General features: G+C 40.6%; 1 protein-coding gene across 2 annotated transcripts in view; it reads left to right on the forward strand.

Moving 5' to 3' along the window:
* The first annotated feature begins 225 nt into the window (after positions 1-225).
* LOC149323248 (phospholipid-transporting ATPase ABCA1-like) overlaps positions 226-25,924 on the forward strand; it is a 127,256-nt gene continuing 101,557 nt past the window's right edge. The window contains exons 1-2 of one of the 2 annotated variants that reach the window (XM_089488641.1): positions 8,508-8,797; positions 10,144-10,259. The gene's annotated coding sequence lies outside the window, so the exon portion shown is untranslated. Of the gene's footprint in view, positions 453-8,507; positions 8,798-10,143; positions 10,260-25,924 lie in introns of those variants that run through there. The other variant, XM_089488640.1, reaches the window with a different exon arrangement.

A 25,924-nucleotide genomic window follows, 5' to 3' on the forward strand; every position in this document is an offset into this window, starting at 1 on the left:
ACCCCATGATAGGGTGGCTTTGGGGTTGGAAAGGCGTTGGGGACACACACTTGCAACACAGGTGGGGTGTGTGGGGTGCTGATGGTGGTTGAACCCCTTTCCTTGTAAGGAGGGGCTGGAGAAGAGCTGAGGGCCATCGCCCTTTTAAGAGGTGGGCCCCACCTCCACGTGCTGCCGGCGAGTGCCTGCCATAGACGTAAACAGAGCAGCAGCAGCAGAGGAGGAGGCAGAAAGGAAGCAGCGTTTGACCGAGAGTAACCCCAGCTGCCTGGCTCTATATAAGGGACTCTGGGGGCAACAAGGAGGGCCTGGGTTTTTTGGCTGGATCTCCATCTGGAGGACAGACGGAGGGTGATTTTGGGGGACCCCACTCTTGGTCTCCCCCCCCTGCTACCCCTAGAGCCATCCCTGGGATTTACTCAAAGGCTGCCCCCCATCAAACTGGAGAGAAGGTAAGAAGACAGCAGCAACAACAACAACAACAACCAAAAATAGGGGGTGAGGGTTTTTTTTTGGGGGGGGGGACTGAGCTATTAATATTAAAAAGTCAAGGAAAGAAATGAGATTTTGTGATTTGGGGGTACCAGATCCATGCCAGCCCCTCTGATGGGGGGCTTGGGGCTTTGTCTCCCTCTGTGGCTGCTTGGTTCAGCAAAGAAAGGAGATCTTTCCTTGCAATCTAGTTACAAACAGGGGGATGTTTTTAAAGAAAGAAAATGTTTTCTTATTGCAGTCGTAGAGCAGGAGGGAAAAGCTGAAATCACAACACAGGGAGAAACGTGTGAAGATTTAAAAAGTCCATCTTTTATGGCACAGAGCAGTGTTTGAAAGCTGATCACAATACAGTGGCAAACATGTGGATGTTAAAAAGTCCATCTTTTATTGCATGGAGCAGTGTTTGAAAGCAGATTGCAATACAATTCAGTATTAAAAAGTCAGTATTTTATTGCATGGAGCAGTGTTTAAAGCAGGTTGCAATACAATTCAGTATTAAAAAGTCCATCTTTTATTGCATGGAGCAGGGTTTGAAAGCAGATTGCAGTCCAATTCAGTCTTAAAAGGTCAGTATTTTATTGCCTTGAGCAGTATGTGAAAGCAAATTTCAAAACAGTGGCAAACATGAATATTAAAAAGTCAATATTTTAATGCATGGAGCAGTATTTGAAACCAGATCTCAATACAGTGGCAAACATGTGAATGTTAAAAAGTCATTATTTTATTGCAGTCGTAAAGCAGTATTCGAAAGCTGACCAACATTTGAACATTTTTAATAATAATAAAAAAAAGCATGAAGTAAACAAGGTGAAAAAATGGCATATGGAAGAATATGAGTTTCATCCTCCAGACTTACACTGAAACTGAGCAGGACACCTTTCCTGAACCCCTTTCTTTGCCCCCCTGAGAAGGAGAAAAGAGAATAGACAGGCCGACCTCTGAGCATGTGCAGAGTGCCTTCCACCTTCCTTGCCTCTTGCTTGCTTCTCCCGGAGAATAAATAGAAATAAACCTGAGAATGTAGGAAAATTTTAATTTATTATTTTTTAGTTATGTTTTTAAATATTTTTTGTATGTTTTCTGGTTAATTTTATAATGTCTTGATGAGAGGAAAATGGAAAACACAACAACAACAGCAAGGCATCCTTAATGTTGAATGTGGGACTCCTCACACTTTTCCTTAGCAGAACAGGCCAGGTGGCACCTGAAAGAAAGACACAGGCACAAGAATTGTGTTGCCACAAAGCGGTCTGTTGTTGTTTTTGTCTCTCTCTCACTCTTTTTTACACAGCTGCTTTCTCAGGAGGTGCCTCCAGTTGGGGCTGCTGAGGCAAAAAGCTGAGAAGAGAGCAGAAAGAGGCCCAAGCAGCTAGGAATGACCGAGAGTAACCTCAGTCATGGGTGACAGCTTAATGGAAGCCATCCGTCTGGCCCACGCAGACACACAGACGCATTGTGTGTCTTTGAGTCGTTTCTGACTTACGAGGACCCTAAGGCGGACCTATCGTAGGGCTTTCTCAGCAAGATTTGTTCAGAGTGGATTTGCGTTGAGGCTGAGAGAATGTGACCCAGTGGGCTTCCATAGCTGAGCAGGGATTTGAACCCTGGCCTCCAGGAGTTGTAGTCCGATGTTCAAACCACTACACCACACTGGCTGGGGACACGCATACATTCTTCTTCAAGGCGTTTCCAATTTATAGCAACCCCGAGGCTCTGTTTGGCAACCCCACGGGTTTGTTGTGTGCTTTCAAGTCATTGAGGCTTATGAGGCAAACCTGTCGTGGGGTTTTCTGGGCAAGTATTTTCAGAAGGAGTTTGCCATTGCCTTTCCCTGAGGCTGAGAGAGTGTGACCTGCCCAAGTGATTGCCACTCAGTTGGTTTACGTAGTCAAGCCGGGATTCAAACCCTGGTCTCAAGAGGCATAGTCCAGTGCTCAGACCACCACACCACACCGGCTCACTACATACATACATACATGTGTGTGTGTGTGTGTGTGTATTGTGTGTCTTCAAGTCATTTCTGACCTATGGCGACCCTAAGATCATTTTTTTTTTTTTTTTGGCAACATTTGTTCAAAGGACATTTGCCAGTGCCCTCCTCTGAGGCTGGGAGAGTGTGACTTGCCCAAGGACAAACAGAGGGTTTCTATGGCTGAGTGGGACCTTTGGACCCTGGCTAGGCCATGCTGGCTCATTACATACTTACTTACATACCTGTATGCAAATGGATCTTGTAGCACCTTTGAGACTGTGTGGAAGAAGTTGTAGCATAAGCTTTTGTAGACTTGATCTACTTCCTCTGATGCGTCTCTGAGAGCCAGTGTGGTGTAGTGGTTTGAGCATTGGAGAGCAGGGTTCCAATCCCGCTGGGTGCCCTTGGCCAAGTCACACTCTCTCAGCTTCAGAGGATGGCAGTGGCAAACCTCCTCTGAAGAAGCTTGCCAAGAAAACCTCATGATAGGGTTGCCATAAGTCAGATTGGAAGGCACAAAACAGCAGCAAAAGTCTCTGGATATATCTATATATGTAGCGTCTGCAAATCCATTTCTATTTGGGAGCACTCCTCAGCTCCAACAAGGAGTTAAGCTGTGGCGAGGGAGAAACCAGGTCCAGGGAAGAAGGTATTTGCCAGAGGAAGCAGCGGAAGAAGAGGGTGATAATAAAAATTCCTGTTTAATAATACTGTCCTCCGTTGTTCTGCCATCCCAGAAGACTGTTGTGAAACTCATTGTTTCCTTTCCCGTTCCAGTAGTCAGGGAACAGGGAGGGTGGCATTCCAGGATAAAAGGGAGCCCCAGAAATCAGGAAATGCTCCCCCCCCCATACATACACTCCAAAATTATGCTTTTCAATCCTTTGCTGTAAGATAAAAATGTGAACATATACTAACAAAAAGCTCTAGCAGAGTTGAAAAATTCCTGTGGGCTAGTGTTTTGCCCCTGGCACTACCAAAAATGGGGCCAGGGATGGCAGAAATCCCAGAATGGGCTGGAAGTGTACTGTTGGTTTTGAGGGGACAAAAAGAGGTATTTTTGATGATAATGCTGCCTCCCACACAATTAATTTAAAAGAGATAAATTCTGGGTTTCTGGGGCTGAGAGAGCGTGACTTGCCCAAACTCACCTGGGTTTCGATGGCTGAGTTGTAGTCCAATGCCCAAACTACTACTACACCATGCTGGCTCTAAAATAGGATATAGGGGGTCATGTATCAAATCCCACTTTGAGGAAGTGTAAGGGACAAATATGGCAAATAGTATAAAGTTGCCATTTGGATGGTTCAATTTCTGTTGTAAATCAGGAGTTTGGGGGAAGTGTGCCTGGAAAGAGTTTTCACAATGTTTGCATATACAACTGTACACTTGTTTCTTTAGTTTTCATGCAACTTCCTGCATGGAAGTTATGGTTTGTCGCGCCACCCTTTATCACAGGATGGTTGTTGTTGTGCCTTCATGTCTCTTCTGGCAACCCTAAAGTGAACCTGTTTTCTTGGCAAGATTTGTTCAGAAGAGGTTTGCCCTTGCCTTTCCCTGAGGCTGAAAGCATGTGACGTGCCCAATATTAACATGTGGGTTTTGTGGCCGAGCCAGGAATTGAACCCTGGTCTCCAGAGTCGTAGTGCAAGCTCAAACTGCTATGCCACGCTGAATAGTATATGACACTATATAAAGTGACACTATATGGCACTGTCTGGAAGCTTACATCTCCCCATTTGAGACTTCCCAGGTGTGGTATATCTCTTACTATATCTCTTAATTACTTAAAAGAGAGGTGTGGCATATCTCTTACTATGTTTTCAATGTGTTTTAACTATTTTAACTTTAAGGTTTTAATTTGCTTGTTTGTTCAATTAAAAAAAACACATTTGTATTATATATTTTTATAGCTGTTTTCTGTATTAACTTTAAGCCACCTGGGGTCCTACATCTGGACAAAGGCAGGCTATAAAATAAATGAATAAAGAGACAGATAAATAATCAAATACTGTATATCTTCATGGTATATCCTTCAAGAGCCAGTATGGTATAATAGTTTGAGCATTGGACAACGACTGTGGAGACCAGGGTTCAAATCCTGCTTGGACATGGAGACCTATTGCGTGACCTTATAAGTCTCAAGGGAAGGCACTGCAAAGCTCCTCTGAACAAATCTTATCAAGAAAACTCTGTGATACGTTTGTATCGTTGCTGTTGTTGTTGTTGTTGTGTGCCTTCAAGTCCTTTCTGACTTATGGCAATCCTCTCTTGCGATTTTCTTGGCAAGATATATTCAGTGAAGATTTGCCGTTGCCTTCCTCTGAGGCTGAGAGAGTGCAGCGTGCCCAAGGTCACCCAGTAGGTTTCCATGGCTGAGTGGGGATTCTCCAGAGTCATAGCTCAGTGCTCAAACTACTACACCATGATTGCTCTATAGATTCACCTTAGGATTTCCATATATCAAAAATGACTTGAAGGCAAACAACGATACCCTCACATCAACTTTGTGAGGGAGATGAGGCAGAATATTGCTCAGCCCTACCCTGGACAGTATTATCTCTCCAAGCTGATAGCAAACTCTGTGACAGAATTGCACAAGCAAAGCATAGTTCTGAGCAAAGCCACACGGTTAATATTATCAAACACAAAAGATGAGCAAGTTATCTAGAGAGTTTTGGTTAAAACAATGGTGATTCAATGTCTGCCCATGTAACTGAGGTCCAGAATATATAGTAAATATTTTTTGCTGCTTATACCTAATTTTAAACCCTGTCCAAGAGAATTACAGTTCTCTTTGTACACATGAAGATCGGGCACTGGAGTCCTTGGACTGTACGTTCCATTTTTAAATGCTTCACACAATTACAAAAAAACAACAACCCTCTCACCTCTATGTAGAAAGTTAGGAAACACAAGGAGAGGGGCAAAGCTCAAGATAATACCGAACTGAAATATTTCTTACCTTAAAAAAAAACAACTCCTAATAAAGCTAGAAACATGTTCTGAATAAAGGTCATTTTGGGGACAATAGTCTATTGTTCTTTAATGAGAGCTTTCATGAACTTTTCTCAAGAAGGAATTCTACAGCGAGAGCATTGTTAAAGTCATGTGCTTGCTGGTGTGCCCTCCATCTTTTTCACATGTGGACGCATTAGGAAGAGGTGGTAGTCTAGCCCAGTGGCCCTTCATTTGTTTTAGATTTTGCCTCCAGATTCAACATTGGATATCCTAGTTAAGGGTTTCTGGGAGATAACACTATCTGGTCCTCTCGTGTTCTGGTTTCCAGGTTAGGACCGTACCACGTGCTTTTGCCAACTGAAGACCAGTCATCTTCTTGATGTTTTCTTGCATCTTGGAAAATTCCAGCCATTGACTAACTTTCCTCTATCACACAACAGCTTTGGTTTCCTCTTCTGTTTGACATTGGGCTGGTTCCCTTTCTGCTTGGCTTGTCTACACAATTAAAATGCTGTTCATTCGAATCAAATAGACTTCAGTTGTCCACATGCAATTTGGAGGCATTTGGGCTTTTTTTTGGGGGGGGGGGAGAATTCCATAAACTTTGCTGGAAAAGGATTAGAATCATAGAATCGTAGAGTTGGAAGAGACCACAAGGACCATCCAGTCCAACCCCCTGCCATGCAGGAAATCACAATCAAAGCATCACCGACAGATGGCCATCCAGCCTCTGCTTGAAGACCTCTAAGGAAGGAGACTCCACTACACTCCTAGGAAGTGTGTTCCACTGTTGAACAGCCCTTACTGTCAGGAAGTTCCTCCTAATGTTGAGGTGGAATCTCTTTTCCTGCAGTTTGCATCCATTGCTCCGGGTCCTAGTCTCTGGAGCAGCAGAAAACAAGCTTCATGGTTTTTACCAGAGTATCCATGAAAATGCGCATTATTGAACATACAGCTGCCTTGTCTGGATTTGTATGGCTGTGCATTTTTTGGCAGAAGGAGGGTAAACAGATGCAAATTTGCACAGGAAAGGTGAAGTCTATCAAGGATCTGTACAAAAATCCGCAGCAATTCATCTAATACACTTACATGTAGGAGTTTATTGCATAGCCTTTGTTCTCGCGACAGATGCGGGATGTAACTTTAAGAAGGCAGATCTTATCACATTTCCCCATCCCGGGGCAGTACACAATTCGTATGCAATCCAGTTGTCTCCCACACTTTTTCAAGAATGCGATTTTCCCATTATTGAAAAGCTGTGGGAGAAGCCCGGGTTGAATACAAACTGCGTACTGCCCAATGATGGGAAATGTGATAAGAGCTGCCTTCTTAAAGTTACTTCCCATGCCATTGAAATCAGTGTCTCAGAAACCATGTTCTTACAGGAAGCCTGGCACTCTTGAGTAACAATGGTGTTTCTGAAATGGAAATTCCTTTATATAAACTTGGCAAGGTAATGAATGATGTAAGAGAAGTCAATATCATTTCAGCATGTGTAACCCTCATATGCTGATAACTGCAGTCATTAGCAGACAATTAACAGTGCCTGCTATAGCTTCCTTTTTCATATTACTTCATATCTGCAGTAATAAAAAAAAAATCAATAAAACATTGTAACCTGTGCAATATGTATAGCTACTTCCTTATAAAGATTACTTTTTATCATTCTAGGTGATAAAATAAGGAACTTCAGTGCAACTGTTCCGTATTTCCACCTGATGCTCTGTACGAAGCTACATCTTATGTGTGTGTGTGTGTGTGTGTGTGTGTGTCAGAGAGAGAACTTGTAAACTAAAATGCATATGCTGCATTTGTTTATCTCATACTTGTATGCTTCTAAAAGTTTCATTTTTTTTACACAAAAATGTTTTACTTTGTTGTTAGTCAAAACAGTGGTTATTTTTAGTTACTTGGAGCATAGTAATGGGTGAGGACGCCCAAGTGCTGGCTGAGCCAGAACTAGGCCAGCTGGAACGGTTCTCTATCCAAACCACTGTTATCTCAGGGAAATTAGAAATTACAGTTGGCCCTCCACATTTGCAGCTTTGATTTTTGTGGCTTTGATTATTTGCTGTTTTGATTAATATGTTCTCTCTAATCTCAATCAGTCCTCCAGTGCAACTCTGCCGGAAGTGGACCATAGAGTTGTGCTGGAGAGCCAAGGATTTCCTACCTAAAACATTTCTTTAGATATTTGTGGGTCCTCCAGCATGATTCTCTGATCAGCTTCTGGCAGATGTTGACCACAGAGTTGCACTGGAGGACCTGGCGGTTGCTAGAGAGGTGTTCTCTCAGGTAAAAATAACAGTGTTTTATTATTTGTATTCTTTCCACATTCATGATGGTCCTTCACCCCTAACCCCAGCAAATGTGGAGGGGCCACTGTACTTAGAAGTATCTTTGCACCAAAGAATTTCAGAATTCAGACACAGCCCTAGTTGTTTGAAAAAGGAAATAATTATGAATAATTAATTTGTAATGAGATTACTTTCTTTTTCTTCATGAATAGTTAAAGCAGTTACTTTTAGTTACTTAAAAATCAGACTGCTATAAGCTACTGGTCTGTGGTACAAAAAACAGCTAACTAGTTTGCTAACTAGTTCCTACTGATCTTTAAGCAAGCGGGTTGGAGGGCGCTATGGGGCTGTACAAGGATTTATTTAGTTCTCCAAGTGACAACTAGGAAGCTTTAGTGACCTGTGGCTGACACAAAATTATGGCTAGAATAAAGAAGTTGCACTGCTATAAATATCCAGTCTTGGTTTTGTTTCATCATTGTAGCTTAGGCTGCATCGGCTCTGCAGAATTAATGAGGTTTGACAGTGCTTCAACTGCCATTGCTCAATGCTATGGGATTGTGGGATTTGTAGTTTTGTGAGATACTTAGCCTTCTCTCTCAAAGAGCTCTGGTGCCACAACAAACTACAAATTCCAGGATTCCATAGGCTAGAGCCACGACAGTTAAAGTGGTATCAAACTGCAGTGCGGCAGCAGCCTTACAAGGCTCAAATATATTCCTCATCGTGAATGAACCTCAATGTTCATTATCTTTAGAGCAGCAGAAATGCAATCACACTTTTCAAGGAGTCAAGGAGTTTAAGGGAGGATCTGTTGAACGTGTTTCCTCTTCTTTTGTCAAATGTGTGATTCACAAAAAGAAAAACTCTGCTCCCTTTTGCACTTTTACAGCAGAAGTCCTGAGAGGAAAGCATGTGATCCTGTGTCAAGGCCTGTGAAAGAAAGACAAGAGACAGTCAGTGGGAGAAAAAACTGTTGACTGCTGTTTTTTTCCCAGCAGACAAATCTGTTTAATTGTGGAAGCAAATAAGAATCTTAAAGGGGAGTCATTCAGGAAGAGAGAACTAACTGGTTAGTCCTATCAACTTTGGTGACAGCATACAAGTTTAATTACATGTTAGGATTAAATGCTTCATTAAAGAATAACAAGAGAGCAGCCAGTGTATCAGCCTCAGGTTGCTTCTTCATCAGTACAAATGACTACAGTCACCCTCCACATTTGCGGCTTTGACTTTTGCGAATGTGATTATTCACAGATTTTATTAATATGTTCTCTCTAGGAATCTTGAGGTCCTCCAGTGCAACTCTGTGGCCAACATTTGCCAGATGTTGTGCTGGAGGACCTAGAGATTGCATTTGTAGGCCCTCCAGCTCAATTCTGTGGTCACCTGCCAGTGGATGTTGACCATAGAGTTGCATGGAGGACCTAGAGATTTCTAGAGAGGTGTTCTTTCAGTTTTTTAAAAATCCTAGTATTTTAATTGCAGTTTTTCCACTTTCACCGGGGTCCCGCATCCCTAACTCCAACAAATGTGGAATGCCCACTGTATACCAAATCAGACTTTTTCTCTTCTCAGCACAGCTTGGAAATAACTCTTAGGTTAATGCTAAAAATGAACACTTTCTTCACTTCCTGCCACCTTTGTTGGAAGCCAGGGTTAGTCCATTAAAGTGAGAGAGTCCTTCCCTAGACAGGATGGATCAGAGCTAGTTTAGGCGGCACATTCATGTGGAAAAACAAACTTTAGTATATCTCAGTCCTGAAGGCAGGGTTCAGAGTTCACTTTCTAGTCAAGTTTGGTTTCCATTTCTAACCAGCATTTGAGAGGTGCTGTAGAAAGGAGAAAATGAGAATTATGTGCAATAGCCTGTTTTGGCAGCATGCATGCAATCATTGATGTTTTCACGCCTTTAATGGGTTTAATGGGCAGATCATTAGGAAAATCAATTAGACAAAAAAAGCTTCAGCCAATTAAGTGGGAAAGGCACTCTAAATCAGAATCTGGGAGTGAATGGTCATTTTTGTTTAGCAGGGCTCTCTTTAGTAATAAAAGGTACAAAACTGGGGTTTAGCAATATGCCAATGTATTTAAATTTAAAATACTCATTTAGACTGCTAAATGATGCAGAGGCTAATTGTGTGGGATTTGGGGGAATCTGAACAAGCCTTGTCTTGTATATAGTAGGCAAAAGAGCATGTGATGCTTCTGGCCCTTTTTCTTTGCTAGTAGCCTTTTGGGTTGTTCGTATCTCTGCTTTTTTTGCTACAATACTGATTCATGCAGGAGTGTTACAGTGTGATTGCAACACACATACAGCTTCCATGTAATTAGTGTGCCATGTCATGTCAGTAACGTATATGTGTATTGTCAGATTGCATGGTTGTTTGATATTCCCTTCTCATACCTTCTCTGCAGCTGCTGATCCTGATGTAGGAATATACTGCTCACTCCAATCAGTCAATGTGATTGCAAAGCCTATGATTGGTTTGTAAGGCCAAGGTGCCTCAGATGTATGCAGTGGCGTCACTGGGGTTAGCATCACCCAGTTTGGTAACTCATGGTGTGACCCCCCCTTGACCATCTCCCATATCACACCATATAGAATCTTTACTTTGTTTTTGTACTAATGTTACTGATAAATCATAATTCCTGTATATTATTGAATGAGATGGCAATAGTTCTGACAAAGACCACTAATAAAATGGAAATAATATTTTTAAATTACAATATCATATGGACTGCCTAACGTGTACATTGTTTCATGTGGTTAAAGTGAAATTTTGGTAAGGTGTGATGTTTTAAAGAAAGTTTTAAAAGAATTAAAAACATTTTTTTAAAAATCTGTGACCTTTCTCATGTCACTCACATCATGTGGTCAGCATTTTAAAGAGACACATGCAAACACACACCCCATTTCTGCCAAATGTTTAGGGAGCAGTGGTGTCACCCCATCTTAGGGTCTCACCTGGTGCAGACTGCAACCCATTAGTGCTGCCACTGTATGCAAGCCATTTTTCAGGAGTAACTACATTGAAGCAGCAATGTGAAATGTGGCTTGTTGTTTGTATCACTACTCCAGCACGAGTTAGAAACTGAACTGACTGCAGTGCCATTCACTCTGTATCCTTACGTATGAAGTGTGTGTGTGCGCGCACAGGGACGTAGCCAGGATTTTGGGAAGGGGGAGACCAGACTAAGTGCCACCATTACAATGGGGCTTGGGTACGGCAGCACAGCAGCACACACCATTTACTGTATCTAACGGAAGGGGGATCCGGACCCCACGGACCCCCCCCCCCCTTGGCTACATCTCTGGTGCGTGCCTTCAAGTCACCTGTTGACTTATGGCAACCCCAAGAATTTCATAGGATTTTTTTTGCAAAAGAACACTCAGGAATAGTTTTGCCTGTCCCTTTCTCTTGCCTATAGGATGAGCTGGGCCTCTCTGTTGCCCCGAAAGAATTACAAAGGTTCCCTGGAACTCACCAGATGTCTTCCTGTGATGTCTGCAGGGAAACAACAATAATGTTAGGCAACTTGTTTTTCAAGAAGACTTTGGTAGCCTTCCAAGAAACTGAAGGTTCCTGTGGAATGTTACTTTGCATTGCAGAGAGAAACGGTTGCTTTCACTATTGTCTCTGCGGTTGTAGGATCTATAATATTAAAACTGAAAAGCATTATTTTGATCTTCTCATCTGGGATACTGATGATGGAATCTGGTTTATCTTCATAGGAACTGAATTTGATTTTGTTGGTCTTAATAATGGGTGTCTTCATTGGCAATAAAACAAAGAAGTCTAGACATTATTAATTGAAGTTTTTATTTGGGTTTCCTTGGCCAGTTCTGATTTTTCTTACTCACAACAGATGGCAGCATTTGAGTGTGGGGAAAGAGTGGGGAAGGAATATTGGAGATCTCATTGCAAGAGAGCAAATTACATCTTGGATGAGTCATAGAATCTCAGTCAATGATGCCTTTAATAGTGGCTTTTAGGCTATAGGATCATAGTTTCCGGTATTCTGCTCTTCATTGATTGGTGAAGTTTATGGTCTGTTCTTTTTTTCATCTTATATTACCAGTAATCTTATGTACCACCTTTAGATATGAGCTTTTCTAAACATGGCTGTCATCCTTTGGCAGAACGTTTGCTATTTCTGAAAGTGAAGCACAGCCTCCTCTTTCTAGAACATAAAACAACCTTTCAGATTGATGCTCATCTCCATCTTCACTGATGACATCTGGGAGTTCAGATTTTATGGAAGTGTCTCATAAAATTGCCTCTGGATGTTTCATGGTTTTCTGATGTAATGTCAGTTGCTTCATTTGTAGAATGCTCTTGAATTTATGGTGAGCTCATAAGCCAATTAAAAGAGCTTTCCAGATGATGCTTTATGATATCAGAATCTTGAAGGAGTTTTTAAGTAAATGAGTTGTTAAATTATATTTATTTCTTTGTTAGATTTATTTCTCACTTCTCCCAAAATGGGATCCCCAAATATCCCCCTACACTTCCTAATTTCATGCTTTTGATTCTTCAGGGGCAGAGCTTTCAAATGTATCTAATAAGCTTATCAGATGTCATTTCCACCCTGATCTGGGGAACGGGCCGAGAATGGGATGGAACGGGGAAGAACGGGTGTTTATCGCATGGATTTTGCTGTCAATTTTGAAGCTTTCCGTTCTTCAAAATTGGCAGCCAAAGCTTGGCTGGGGAATGGTTTGGGAACCCCTGGTCGCATTGGTGGAAAAAATCATGTGATAACACCCATTCCATTCCAATTCCAGCCCATGCTCAGATCGGGTTGGAAATGATGTCTGATAAGCTTATTTAATTCTGGTCTGGCCATTCTCTTGAAGACTTCAGGACTCTAAGGATATTAAGATTATGTGAGAATAGGGCCGAAACAGGCGAACCAAATGTGCCCTGCTGGCGCCAATTTTAGGGTTAGCGTCCCTAACCCTAGCATGGTGCAGCAGCGCTATAATGGCAGTGTGGCATCCATGTGGGCACTGCCGTTGTGACGTAACTGACACGCTGCACATTGCTTACATCTCAAGTGCACCACTGGTGCACTCACGACGTCACTCTGGCGCCTGAAAAAGAACCTGGAAACACCAGGTTCTTTTTACTCCGGAGTGATGGCATGCGGTTTGGGGGCTGCGGCATCCCTTCGGAGGAAAAACGGGCATCTGCAGACCGCCATTTCGCGGCAGTCTGTACTAGGCCAATACAGAGGAAAAATAAAGCACTTGGTAGTGCAGAATTCCGCATTCTGGTCAGTTTAAGTATAGTGTAGTGGTGGACTGGGACTTCGGAGATCCAGATTCCAGTTTCTGCTGAGCCAAGAAATTCACTGGATGACATAGTTATTCTGGTGTTGGAGGCAGAGGAGGTTTGTTACCTTGGGCCTAATAGTGGAAGAGTATAACATAAATAAATGTTGTCCTTTACCCCATGATTGCTGTTTTCAAAGGAGTAGTGTTGAGTGTGAATGTGTGTGGCATGATCTGCTTTGGGACTACAGTTGGCCCTCTGTATCCAGGGAATCTTAATCCATGGATTCAACAATCCACAGCTTGAAAATATATATTTTAAAATCTTCAAAGCGAACCTTGATTTTGCCATTTTATATAATGCCTCCAGCACCACTTTATCTTCACAATAGCATGATTAAGATGTGGTTAGGCACCATTTTACTATGCCGTTGTGTTTAATTTGAGAATCCATGGATTTTGGTATCCACACGGATCCCTGGAACCAAATGCCAGTGGATACTAAGGGCCCACTGTATTTTGCATGGAAGGAAATGGGGTTCATCTGACACTTTCTGCTATCCTGCATAATGTCAAAAAGTGTCGCCTACAGAGTAAATACATCAGTCAGGTGCTGATGTCAGGCTTGCTGGCTTGATATTTGTATGTGGGACACAGCAGAGAAAGCAAGTGAGGTGCACTCAATCCAGAAGTTAGAACAATCATTCTTCTATATTCTAACTCCCAGAATCCCCCAGCCAACATGGGTAGTGCTGAGAGATTTTGAAAGTTGTGGTCCAAATATGTACCATTTCCAAGCTTTTATTGTAATGAGTCAGCAGCCAGGAGAATTGAGGACAGTCCAGAGGATTCTGGCAAGTGTAGACCCACCCTAGGTATTGCTAATATATTTATTTATTTATTTGGTTTTTTAACGTTTGCATCAAACATGTTTTAGCTGCACTTGCTTTACTTTGTTGTATGCTGCCCTGAGTCCCATACTGGGAGAAAAGTTGGATTAAAATAAAATAAAGTAAAATGAATATTTTGTATCTAGAGAAGACCCTGGAGTCACAGAAGATGTCGGTTTTCCCCAAAGGGTTTGTGGTAGTGTGGGTTTAAAGCTGACTAGCTTTTTTTTTATCAAGTCATATGCTTGTCATTTGGTTAAAGTATATCAAGTTGTGAACATTGGCAGTCAATTTGCTTATTATCAAGATAGGCAAACATGAGAAGGGATGATTAATAATCTCATGGCAGGTTGGCACTTAGCCTTTATCATTATTTTATTCAAGCTTGTAATTATTGTATGGCTTTTTAAAATTGATGTGCTTAGATAAATTTTGGCTTGGTTAAGATATGAACTTGTTTGTTGCTTTAGGGTATAAGCAAGATTTGGACCTGACACTTAACGGAACCAGTTTTGCTACAACACTGGGACATAATAAATGAGTATTACATTAATTAGCATGATTTATGTTCATGGTTTTCTATACATTGGCTCAAGCATTAATCAGAATGGAGACTGCAGTCAAGAAATCAGAAGAAGGCTAGAACTTGGAAGGGCAGTTAGAAGGAACTAAACAAATCCCTAAAGTATAAAGAAATATAAATGAATATTAAAGTTAGGATTACCCATGCCATTGTATTCCCATTTCTATATATAGTTGTGAAAGCTGGACAGTGAAGAAAGCAGATAGGAAGAGAATTGATTCTTTTGAAATGTGCTGGAGAAGAGTTCTGTGGGTACCTTGGACTGCCAAAGAGACAAATCTGTGGCTTGCAGAGCCAATCAAACCTGATCTCTCCCTAGAAGCCAAGATGACTAAACTGAGACTGTTGTGCTTTGGCCATATCATGAGAAGACGTGACTCACTAGAAAAAAAAAAGATAATGCTGAGTTAGGTAGAAGGCAGCAGTGAAAGAGGAAGACCACATTCCAGATGGATAGACTCAGTCAAGGAAGCCACAGCCCTGAGTCTGCAAGACCTGTGGTGGACTCTTGATGATTGGATGACTTGTAGGACTTTCATTCGTGGGGTCTCCATGAAGTCAACCTGACAGCAGCTAACAGCAACAACAACTATTTAGGTCTCACAGAGAATTATACTTTGAGATGGCATACTGAATCCCATTATGTTTTCCTCTTAGTTTTCTGATGTAGAAAACTCAGAACCTGAGAGAGTATTTCATTGGACTACTGTTCCTAGAATTCCCCAAGCCAACATGGCCAGTCTATGTGCTATCATCCAAAATGTATTTTTCCAAGCTTTGAGAATAGTATAGTGGGGCAGCACACGTTTCTTATGCAGAAAGTACTAGATTTGTTTAAAAGTATCACAGGCTGTTACTTGAGGAATAGTTTTTGCCCAAGACCTTGGAGAGCTGCTAGAGTAGATACTATCATATGTAGCATACTATCATATCAGTCCTTGTAGATTTTTTGATAAGGTCCATGTACTTGAACAGTATGCCCTTCCAGTCCTTTGCAAGAAGGGTTCCAAGGCATGGGCTCAAATCCAGTGCAGAGTTGGACATGCTTAAGGCCATTAGTCTCAATGAGTTTAAGATTGCTTAGACTCAGTTGGGTTTAAAACAATCTAAATGCACAGTTTATATACTGTATATTCTTACATACCTATATTCCCAGTGCCTGGTCTCCTTTAGTAGCTTGGTGGATGTATCCTTAACTAACTGCATAATTCAGTTCAGTGAGAAATATTAGGTGTCATCTGAACATGGGCTGCTCTGTCCAGACTGTTCCTGTGTAGAAGAGTCTGCAATGGGTACAACAACCACAGTGTTACCCAAAAAGGAGGGGGGGCTGGGGTCTCCATCAGTTAGTCTTCACCAACTGTGTCAGCGACCTCTTAAATGTTGGAGGGGAATGGTTAGCTCAAAGTATACTTAGGAAAAGTTGGGTAATCTAAGGTGACTGTTTTCTGAGGTGACTGTTTTTACCTCTGTAAACCAGTACTAGCTGCAGAAGGATTCAAAGTTTTATGAATGGAAAAGGTTTTAGTTAGAAATATGCAAGAGAGCATTCAAACATGGTTAACATTTCAAACAGAAACACCACACAAGGCTAACCGAAATAGTAGTATGGAAATTTGATAGCGGAATGGTTGTAGAGGGGGTAATATTTACCTCTCTTTCTCATATGAGGATCCTCAACCTCACACTAGAGGAACTCAGATGGGTTATGCTGCTAGTGCTACTGGATCTGCGCTAAACACACTGGCATCTACCTGGCTGTGACCCCTGGTGCCATGCAGGTGGTAGAAGTTTGGCTTTCTGGAGTTGCTGAGTTTAGTTTCTAACAAGTATGAGTAAAGCAGGGTTGTTGGTTTATTCAGGAGGTGGAGTTGTCTAGTTATCCAGATGTTTGGACTGTAACTCCCAGCTGCCTGGTGGTGGATAAAGGGATTTGCAGTCTTGCCACATCTGGAGGGCCACTCGTTGCTCAGTCCTCAAGTAAGTGATAAGTTTGATTCAAATGGACATTATTGCTGCAATAATCAGGTGTGGCATGGCCAACCATATCTGTTTCATGTGATAGATAGTACTCATAAAACTGCATCTATCTCTAGTCCTGTAAAATAGCTGCAATTTTATGAGTTGAAGCTTTGTTAAAAATATTTAAAAGCCAGGAGTGTAACTCATATTATTCATAGATGTGTCAGTATCTGAAGGTTGAAGCGAACAATTGCTGAATTAATTTTATACCACGCTAGAAAATATAGCCGGATCTACCCTAAAGAAAAAAAACTGGCTAACAGAAGCCAGGTTGCTCATGTCTGGGATTCTTCCGAACACAACTGGCCATATCGGCTCCATTCAGCTGATAATAGGTCTGCCACAAGACTTTGGGGTCAAAGCTCACATCCACTGCTCACATTTGCAACAGACAGTATCTGGTAGTGCTTCAGAGCGCCTAGAGAGATAAAGGCTGGCTCCATTGGCTGTATTACTCGCTGGAGGTCTGTATTTGGTGCTTCAATTCAGGTGAGGAGACATTAGATCAATTTAATTCACTCAAATGAGAAAACCTGGGCAATTTTAGGGATAGAATTCCTTCCAGTAGATCTTGTCATTGGTCTCAGTGTGAGGTGGATTGCATTTTGTTTGTAGAACACAGGTTAGATAGTACAGTGGACCCTTGTTATACGCTGGGGTTTGGTTCCAAGATCCCCCGTGGATAACAAAATCCATGGATGCTCAAGTCCCATTTAATATAATGACATAGCAAAATGGTGTCCCTTATAAAAATGGAAAATCAAGGTTTGATATTTGAAATGTATACTTTTTAAAAACATTGTCAAACCGTGGATGCTTGAATCTGTGTATAAAAAATCTGTTTATAAGAAGGGCCGACTATAATACCTTAGCTATTCCTCTGTATGAATATGAACTTCTCTTCCTTCGTCTTGGAAAAGCCAACAAAAAAGCTGATTTCCTTTTTTTTTAACTGATATATTGATCCAAATTGTTAATTTGGTTTTAATATTGGTAATGTGGATTTTTTTCAGTATGTTTAGTAGTTCTGATGCAATACAGCTTGCAAGGAGGAGCCAGGGCTGCTGTACATGTGGCACTCTCTTGAAAGAAAGCATTTGTCCTGCTAATTAGAGAATAGGAAAGAACTGATTAAGTTCTTCAGTTCTTTTGAAATAGCTTCTACAGTTAAAATCCGAGTGGTTTGGACGGGGATGAGAACAGCATACACAGTCCTTGGGTATGCATGCAGTTGTTGATCCCACTCAGTACATGTGTAACCGCTTACTCAGTCTGGATGAATGGCTTATGTAACCTAAGAGACAGAGAGTAAGCCATAGAAATAAAGTAATACACTGGATATTGAAGCAATCCACTGCCCACTAAGCACAGAAGATGCAAACCAGCTGGAATAACTAAAGTATTGGGAACAATTTCATATGACGTGTTTTATGATAACACTTCAGGATCTCTTGAGTAGTGCAAACATTAGTCAGAAGAACAAGAGTCACTTTGATGCGAGATATTTTCAATGCGAACCAGATTTGCCTTTGAAACTCAATGATCACAGCTAAATATGAAAAGGGGAGAGCGACTTCCCACTTTTCAAGAACTGCAGAAATACTGCTTTGTATAAATCCTTTAAATTTTGTCCCTGACTTAACACTCGCATATGGTGGTATTGATAAGTTGCTATCGGCAAGCTGCATGAGGTGGCGATCATTTGAAAAGAATATTGCTGAGAACATTGTGTTGCTTTTGAAATTTGATGATATGGATGGCCAGGGAAAGACCTGAGCAAGACCATATGATGCAGCTAAGCAGGAATGGGTCTGGAATCCCATGTATGCTGCCTTGCATTCTGTAATAGAAGAACAATAGGGAAAAATATCCATTTTTTAAAAATAGGATATTAACAGTACAGATTTGAAAGGATGAAGATTTTGCAGGTACAATATTACTAAGATCACGTTTAAAAAAAATCCAATAAAATTGTAACAGGAGAAGGAGGGGAAGAGAAAGATACCTTGATAGCGCAATGTTTAATGCATACCTAATCTGAAGCAGGTCTCACTATGTTTGATGAGACGTACTCCCAGATAAGCTTACTTACTTGTTTGTTTGTTTGTTTTATACTTTACCTTTCTCCCAGCAAGGAACTCAAAACAGCTTACAAAAAAATTGAAAAAAAATCTACCGTAGATAAAATGTTATTAAAAGTTGAAAACAATAAGAAGACAATTCTACTAAAAAAGAACATAGTTAAAACAGTACGCAAAGGGATCTTGTAGTACTTTCGAGACTAACCATGCAAAAGAGGTTGTAGCACAAGCTTTTGTAGACTAGTAAGTTTATCGTACGCCATTTCCAGACCGTTCTGGGCATGGGATGGGATTGGCACGGAACGGGTGAGAACAGGTGTTACTGCACAGGAGAACACCACTGATGCCGCCGGGAGTCCCCAAGCTGTTCCCCATCCGTGCTATGGCTGCCAATTTTGAAGAATGGTTTTGAATCCTCAGTCTCAAGATCCCTTTGTGTATTGATATTCCAGACTAACATGGCTATGTCTCTGAATAGTTTAAAAAGTTTAAAAACTTAATTAAAAGTACACAGCACATCATATATAAAGCAACCCTTCTGGCTTATAATGTGAGACCTCCCTAAATAAAAAGATCTTTGCTTGCCGGGGGAAAGAGAGCAGAGAGCAAGCCAACCAAGCCTCCTCACCAAATGTGCCTACGATGGTGGTAGAAGTGACAGAAAACCCTCCCTGAAAGATCTCAAAATTGGGGCCAGATGATATAAGGGGATATGATCATACATATGGCTCAAAGTCATGTGAGTCTTTATAGGACAAAATTCTGCTTGGATATTGGCCTTTAGCTAGTGAAACTGTTTCAGTGGTGGGGTGGGTGAAAATATGTTCCCTATAACAAACCCCAGTCAGCACCCCTGGGGTAGGTGTCAATTGATGTCATAGTCCCTGCTACTTAGACATAGGATTTCCCCTCAAATATTATTATTATTATTATTATTATTATTATTATTATTATTTGTTGTGTGCCTTCAAGTTGTTTCCAACTTATGGTGGCCCTAAGGCAAATCTATCATGGGGTTTTCCTGGCATAATTTGTTCAGAGGCGGTTTGCAATTGCCTTCCCCTGAGGCTGAGAGGGTGTGACTTGCCCAAGGTTACCCAGTGGGTTTCCACGGCTGAGTGAGGATTCAAATCCTGGTCTCCAGAGTCACAGTCCAGTGCTCAAACCACTATGCCACACTGGCTCTCAATATTTTTTATTAACATGCACCTTTTAAAAAGCATAAAACTACATACAAGGGGAAACATTACCAAATAAACCCCCAACAACAATGCGTCACCTATAGGCATAAACTAATTAAAATAATTATAATAAAACTGCACAACTGCATATTACATACAAACTACATACATCAAACATCCTAAAAACTAGGAGAACTTCCAGATCTCTGGTAAGTGGTTATAATCAATAATTATTCCACTTCATCCAAGCCATCCTAAAGTAGCATGATTTGACTACTAAATAAATGAATACCAACTGACTTCAACAATATTTAATGGATACTTTTATAGTTACTATCATTCTTCCTTAATTACTAGTCATGTACTCTCTGAACAATTTGCAAAAGTCTTCAGAATCTTGTCCCTTAAAAGATTTGTCAGTTTGACCATTTCTGCAGATGGTCTTTCTTATATGAAATGCTTGGAACCAAAAGTGTTTAGGATTTTGGAGTATTTGCATATACATAATGAGATATCTTGGAGGTGGGACCCAAGTCTAAACATTAAATTAATTTATGTTTAGTATATACCTTATGCACATAGCTTGAAGGTAATTTTATTCACAATATTTTTAATAATTTTGTGCAGGAAACAAAGCTTGTGTATTTGAACCATCAGAAAGCAAAAGTGTCACTATCTCAGCCACCCATGTAGACAATTTTGAATTGTAGAGTATTTTGGAATTTGGAATTCTGGATAAATGAAACTCAGCTTGTATGATACAAAGTCCCTTCCCTCAAATTACAGTTCCACCATTTATTTGTACAGTATATCCTTTATATCTTTCAGAAATCTTCTGTCTTGGATAAAATACCACCTGTACATCATCTTATAAAAATTCTCTTTAAGATCATAACTCAGTGTAAACTTTAATACTTCTTGTCCACATTTCCTCCAACTTTTCAATTGTACATTATGGCCTATCTTCTGTGCCCATTTCAGTTTATAAATGCACTATCCTCCTGGTTTATTTGCATGTTGAAAGTATTTATGTCTTGCATATCTCTTTTGCTTCTCAAATTTCTGAAACTGTATTCATAGAAAGTTGTTTCTGAAGTATCTTGATTCCATTCACAGTTCTTAGACACAGGATTTTGAATCTCTGAGCTCTGGCTTCACGGCACTATTGTCAGTTGTGTTGTAACAACAACACAATTTGACACTGTGGTTAGCAAGTCCTGAACATGCCTATAGAAACCACCAAATGTTTAGATGAGCATAAAGTAGCAGGGCCATCTCAAGGATGTTGGAGGCCCCTAAGCAAAGGTGCCTTCACTTTGTCTCCTGAACCCAAATCTTGGAGAAATTATTTTTGGATTACAATATTTATTTATTTATTTATTTATTTATGGGATTTATATCCTTCCTTTCTCCCCAAATGGGATTGAGGTGGCTTGAATAGCCATTGGCTGAGAGATTCTGGAAATTGTAGTCCAAACAATCAATGTCTTTAATAGGCAAGACACATCAATAGAAAAGTTTCTCATGCTTCTTCCTTCTGACTACAGTGGGTGAGCTGTGGGTGAAGAATAAAAGAGGTGGCAGTGGCACTGTGGCAGCACTGTCATTTTCTCTTGCAGTTTAGTGTTCTTTATTTTTTTCCAAAGTTAGTCATTTGCCTTTGGAATTTAAAATCAATAAGAGCTCAAATTTGGGAGTCAGATACTAGTTACAGTCAGAGTTGGATCCAACCTTTGATCATGATTATGAAAGAGCCAGGGTCGACTAGTCTTTTTTCCCCTTAGGAAGCCGGAATCCTTTTTTGATTTGTTCTCAGAACAAGGGCAGCACATCAGAAACAGCAGGGCAGGCTGATATTAGCATGCCAGGATCTTTCAGAGCTGACCTTCAGGCCATCATATTAGGAATGAGGGGAACAGTCCACTTCTCTGCACTTCTCGGTTGTGAGGGTGAGGTGCCTTCCCCAAAGCAAGAAATCAGGAGTACTGAATAGTACTGAAGGTGGGGGAAATGGTGTCCTACTAAATGTAGCAGCCAACAACGTCTGTCAGCCAACAGTCAGGAATTCTGGGGGTTAGGGATGTGATTATTCACTAATTTTGTTCTTGAGGGACGCAGCAAGTAATTTAAAAACTTTTCTTCTCTCTGTGAGAGAGTCTCTGAAACACACACAGTTTTCAAAGATTATTTACAGGGTGGAAGTCATTTGCAGAAAATGTGCATTTAGAATATTTTTGCATAGAAACACCATTTTCTGTGAAATAAACACCGTTTTCTGCAGGGAGAATAATATTTCTGCAAAGAAATACAGTGGGGCCTTGTTACCCACTGGGATTTGGCTCCAGGACCCCCCGTGAATAACAAAATCCAAGGATGCTCAAGTCCCATTAAATACAATGACATAGCAAAATGGTTTCCCATATATAAAATGGAAAACCAAGGTTTTCTCTTTGGAATGTACTGTGTGTATAGCTTTTTTGGAATATTTTTAAGCCATGGATGCTTGAATCATGTTTGCATCCATTTGGATCCGCCACTTTGTATGTTCCTTTTTGAGTCTGGGTTTTGTTTTGTATGCAAATGATTAGATTAGTTCATTTATGAGATGGGTTAATTTGCTTCAGTACAAAAAGGGAAGGGAAAATAGTCTTGTGGGCGGCACTGTTAAGATTTAACCATTTCATTCCAGCGTGAGCTTGCAATGGACTACAGCCCATATGTTTGAGGGCGTCATACTAATTTCAGTTCCTTAATTGACAAATGAATGCCAGTATACTTTACTTCAATGACTGATGCTCAATTTGTATTCTCAGCACTGTCTGTTCAATCACCTTGGGCAAACTGTACCAGGCTGCTGGTGACCTTGTAACTGGGCTACAGTTATATAAAAGTGCCTGTCTGCCAATTGTAGATCCATGTATATATTTGCATTTAAATCTGTGGTTGCAGGCACTGGGTTATACGCTTTACGCCACTTTACAGTCTTGGTTAGCTTACAAGTCTGCCAGGACTCCACATGCTCCTCATAGGGAGCTGAGCATATCAGCCTGGTATGGAACTTTACATTGAAGATTCTTTAGATCAAGTGCAACAGCCCAGGAATATCTGAAACCATGAGGGCTAGAATCCAAAGATATAGCCATGTTAGTCTGTAGAATCAGAATGCAGAGAGATCTTATAGCACCTTTGAGACTAACTGAAAGAAAGAAGTTGGCAGCATGCACCTTCCTAGACTAAAGTCTACTTCCTCAGATGCATTTGGAGGAAGTAGACTTTAGAGCTCATACAGACAGACCAAAATAAAGGTGCTTCAGGTCACTTTGGAGGTATGCTGTTTAAATGATGCATGCATCCTAAGAGGCAAGAAGCCACACTAAAGCCATGCTTCAGTCCTAAGGACTGGAGTGCAGCTTTGGCACAGCTTCTGGACTCTTAAGATGTGTCTGTCGTTTAAACAACATACCTCCAAAGTGACCTGAAGCAGCTTCATTTTGGCCTGTCTGTATGGGCCCTCTAGTCTATGAAAACTCATGCTATTCTTTCAGTTAGTTTCAAAGGTGCTACAAGATCTCTCTGCATAATGGCTAGAGTCTTGCTTTATTAAAGCTTCCTTTCTGGAAATTTGTTTCTTAAAAAATAAAAAACTCATGGCACAAAAGACCATATCTCTCCTCATATAGTCAACTCTTTGCCATAAGCCTTCATCGTCTGTCTGGAAATTTAAGAGGCTGCCTAGTCATTGACTAAATAGTTATTTTGTAGGGGAAAGGTTTTCCCTGCCATTTTTTCCCCTCTCAGGAGAAGAGCAAACAGATCAATTGTTTGCCAAAGCTTCTCTCTTCCCTGCGGCTGTTCAATGTTTGCTTAATACAGCTGTGGCAAAGGATGAGATGAGAATGAGTGCCAATGTACAGTTTTTAATTTCCGGCCTCTCAAACCATACAGATGTGAGAATATGATGGTGGGTAATGGTCAGAGTTATGTAGGGTAGCCACCTCAAATCTGGCCCTTTCTGGATGTGTTGGTCTGCAACTCCTATAATCTCTAGGCAGGCAGGATATTGTGCATACTGACCAGGGTGATGAGCGTTGTAGTTCAACACTTCGGGAGGCTGCTAGGTTGGAAAAAGCTTATGTAGATTTTGCTTTTTAAGAAGGTGGTCCAGAAATTAAGCTTTCTTTTCCCTGGAACTACCTTGTAATTTAAGCCTAAATGTTTTCATAGTCCCCTGCAGGACAAAACCAAAAAGAGGGAGAACCTCTGTACAGTTTCTGAACCAAGAGTACTCTGGAGATGTGATACTTGTTTTGTGGAGTTCACGTTGTCCAAAAGCATCCATATTGTTTCTTAAAACCTGTATGTTTAATAACAGGATATGTGTCCCTCAAAACATTCATAGACCAACAAGATTCTGATCAAGGGAAGACTTGCGCATACAGTTTAGAAATGTTATTTTGGGAGTTTATAATTCCCACAATACCTGAGTGATCGGTGAATTGTTATGCTTGCTGGGGATTTCTGGGAGTAGTACTCCAAAAAATTAGCATTTCTAGCTGTTTATACCTCAGTGATAGAACCCATACTTTGCATGCCAAAAGGGTTCTCAATTCTAGTTCCCAGAATCCTGAATTAAAATGCAGTCCTGTTGAAATGTAATGCTGCCAAAGATGAATAAATGGCAGAACCTGCAATCAGCTTTCATCAACCTCTTGCTCTTCAGATGTGTTGAACTACAACTGCCAGAAGCTCCAGAAAGCTCTTTCCTCTCTCACCTGCTGAGTTAACTAAGTGCAAACTACTTTTTCACTTTGAACTCAGTTTGTAGTAACTGAAGTAAGATGAGGACAAAGGGGAAAAGTGGGAGGAGGAGGAGGGAGAAACTGGGACATTTTAAAAGCAGCTGGAAAAGATGGGACAATAGAGAATTAATAAATTAATTAATTAATGGAGAGACAGTTGGAGGGTATGGCATTGCTGAAAATGTAAAAATATGCACTCTTGCAAATAAATAAATACTGGAAGAAAAATAAGGATAAGTAGAGACAAAAGCTTCTATCCAGTTTTTGTTTTATTAATAAAAAATGCAATAAAAACAGAACATTCAGAACAAGTGTGTTATGTTGTAGGTGCTGTATTTGCAAAATATTAGAAACAAACACACAGTTTAAAAGAGTGCATTATTAAAATGTGGAACTATGTAACTAGAGAACTTATAAACTATATATCAGTGAAATGTGCCAAGAATTAGATTTATTTATAAATAATTGGAGCTTGTACATATATAAAAAAATAATCGGAATATTTGGATATCTGAGATTCAACTTTCTTCTGGATTGTAATTTAGAGCTTGCTCTTTTTTGTTTTATAAATCATCACATAAGTTTATTTAATAGGAGAATATTTTCAACTAGGTAATGTCATAGATAAATCTTAGAAAACATTATTTGAGTAATAGAGTCATATAGTTGGAAGGGGCCTCAAGGGCCATCTGGTCCAGAACCTGGCCATTCAGAAATACACAACTAAAGCACTCCTGAAAGATTCCCATCCAACCTCTGTTTAAATATTTCCAAAGATGGAGACTGCACCATGCTCTGAGGTAGTGCATTCCACTGTCAAACAACTCTTACAGTAAATAATTTATTCTAATATTTATGTAGAATTTGTTTTCTTGTATTTTGAATCCACTGTTTCAAGCTTACTCCATCTACATGATATTGCATAAGACATTTAAAGATGGTTATCATGTCACCTTTCAATCTTCTCTTCTCCAAGCTAAACACACTTAGCTCCTTAAGTTGTTCCTCATAAGTCCAGTTTGTCAATATTCTTGATGTTACACAATATGGCTGTGTCTGTTGGAGGATTCTGGGAGCTGTCTTCCAAAAAAGTCTTTTTATGAAGCTCTGTCTTGGCCTCTCAGGAACTCTCTTTGATCTTGTCTGCATGGGTGAAAAATCCCATGCTCACCTCAACACTAGTGGTGTCTATTTCCATGATGCATAGTGACTTCTGGTGAAATACCTGGTTAACCAGACTTTGCCCTAGGGTAAGAAAAGTCACAAGAACCCCTGGTATTTTCCCAAAACCCTAGGGTTAGCGTGGGGTTTTGTGGTATGTGAATAGCTGAATCCAGTTAAATTTGGGCTAGCCAGCTTTTCATA

The sequence above is a fragment of the Sceloporus occidentalis genome, unplaced genomic scaffold, assembly GCF_023333645.1.
Source record: "Sceloporus occidentalis isolate IW3139 unplaced genomic scaffold, rSceOcc1.0.p SCAF_1, whole genome shotgun sequence".
Taxonomy (NCBI): domain Eukaryota; kingdom Metazoa; phylum Chordata; class Lepidosauria; order Squamata; family Phrynosomatidae; genus Sceloporus; species Sceloporus occidentalis.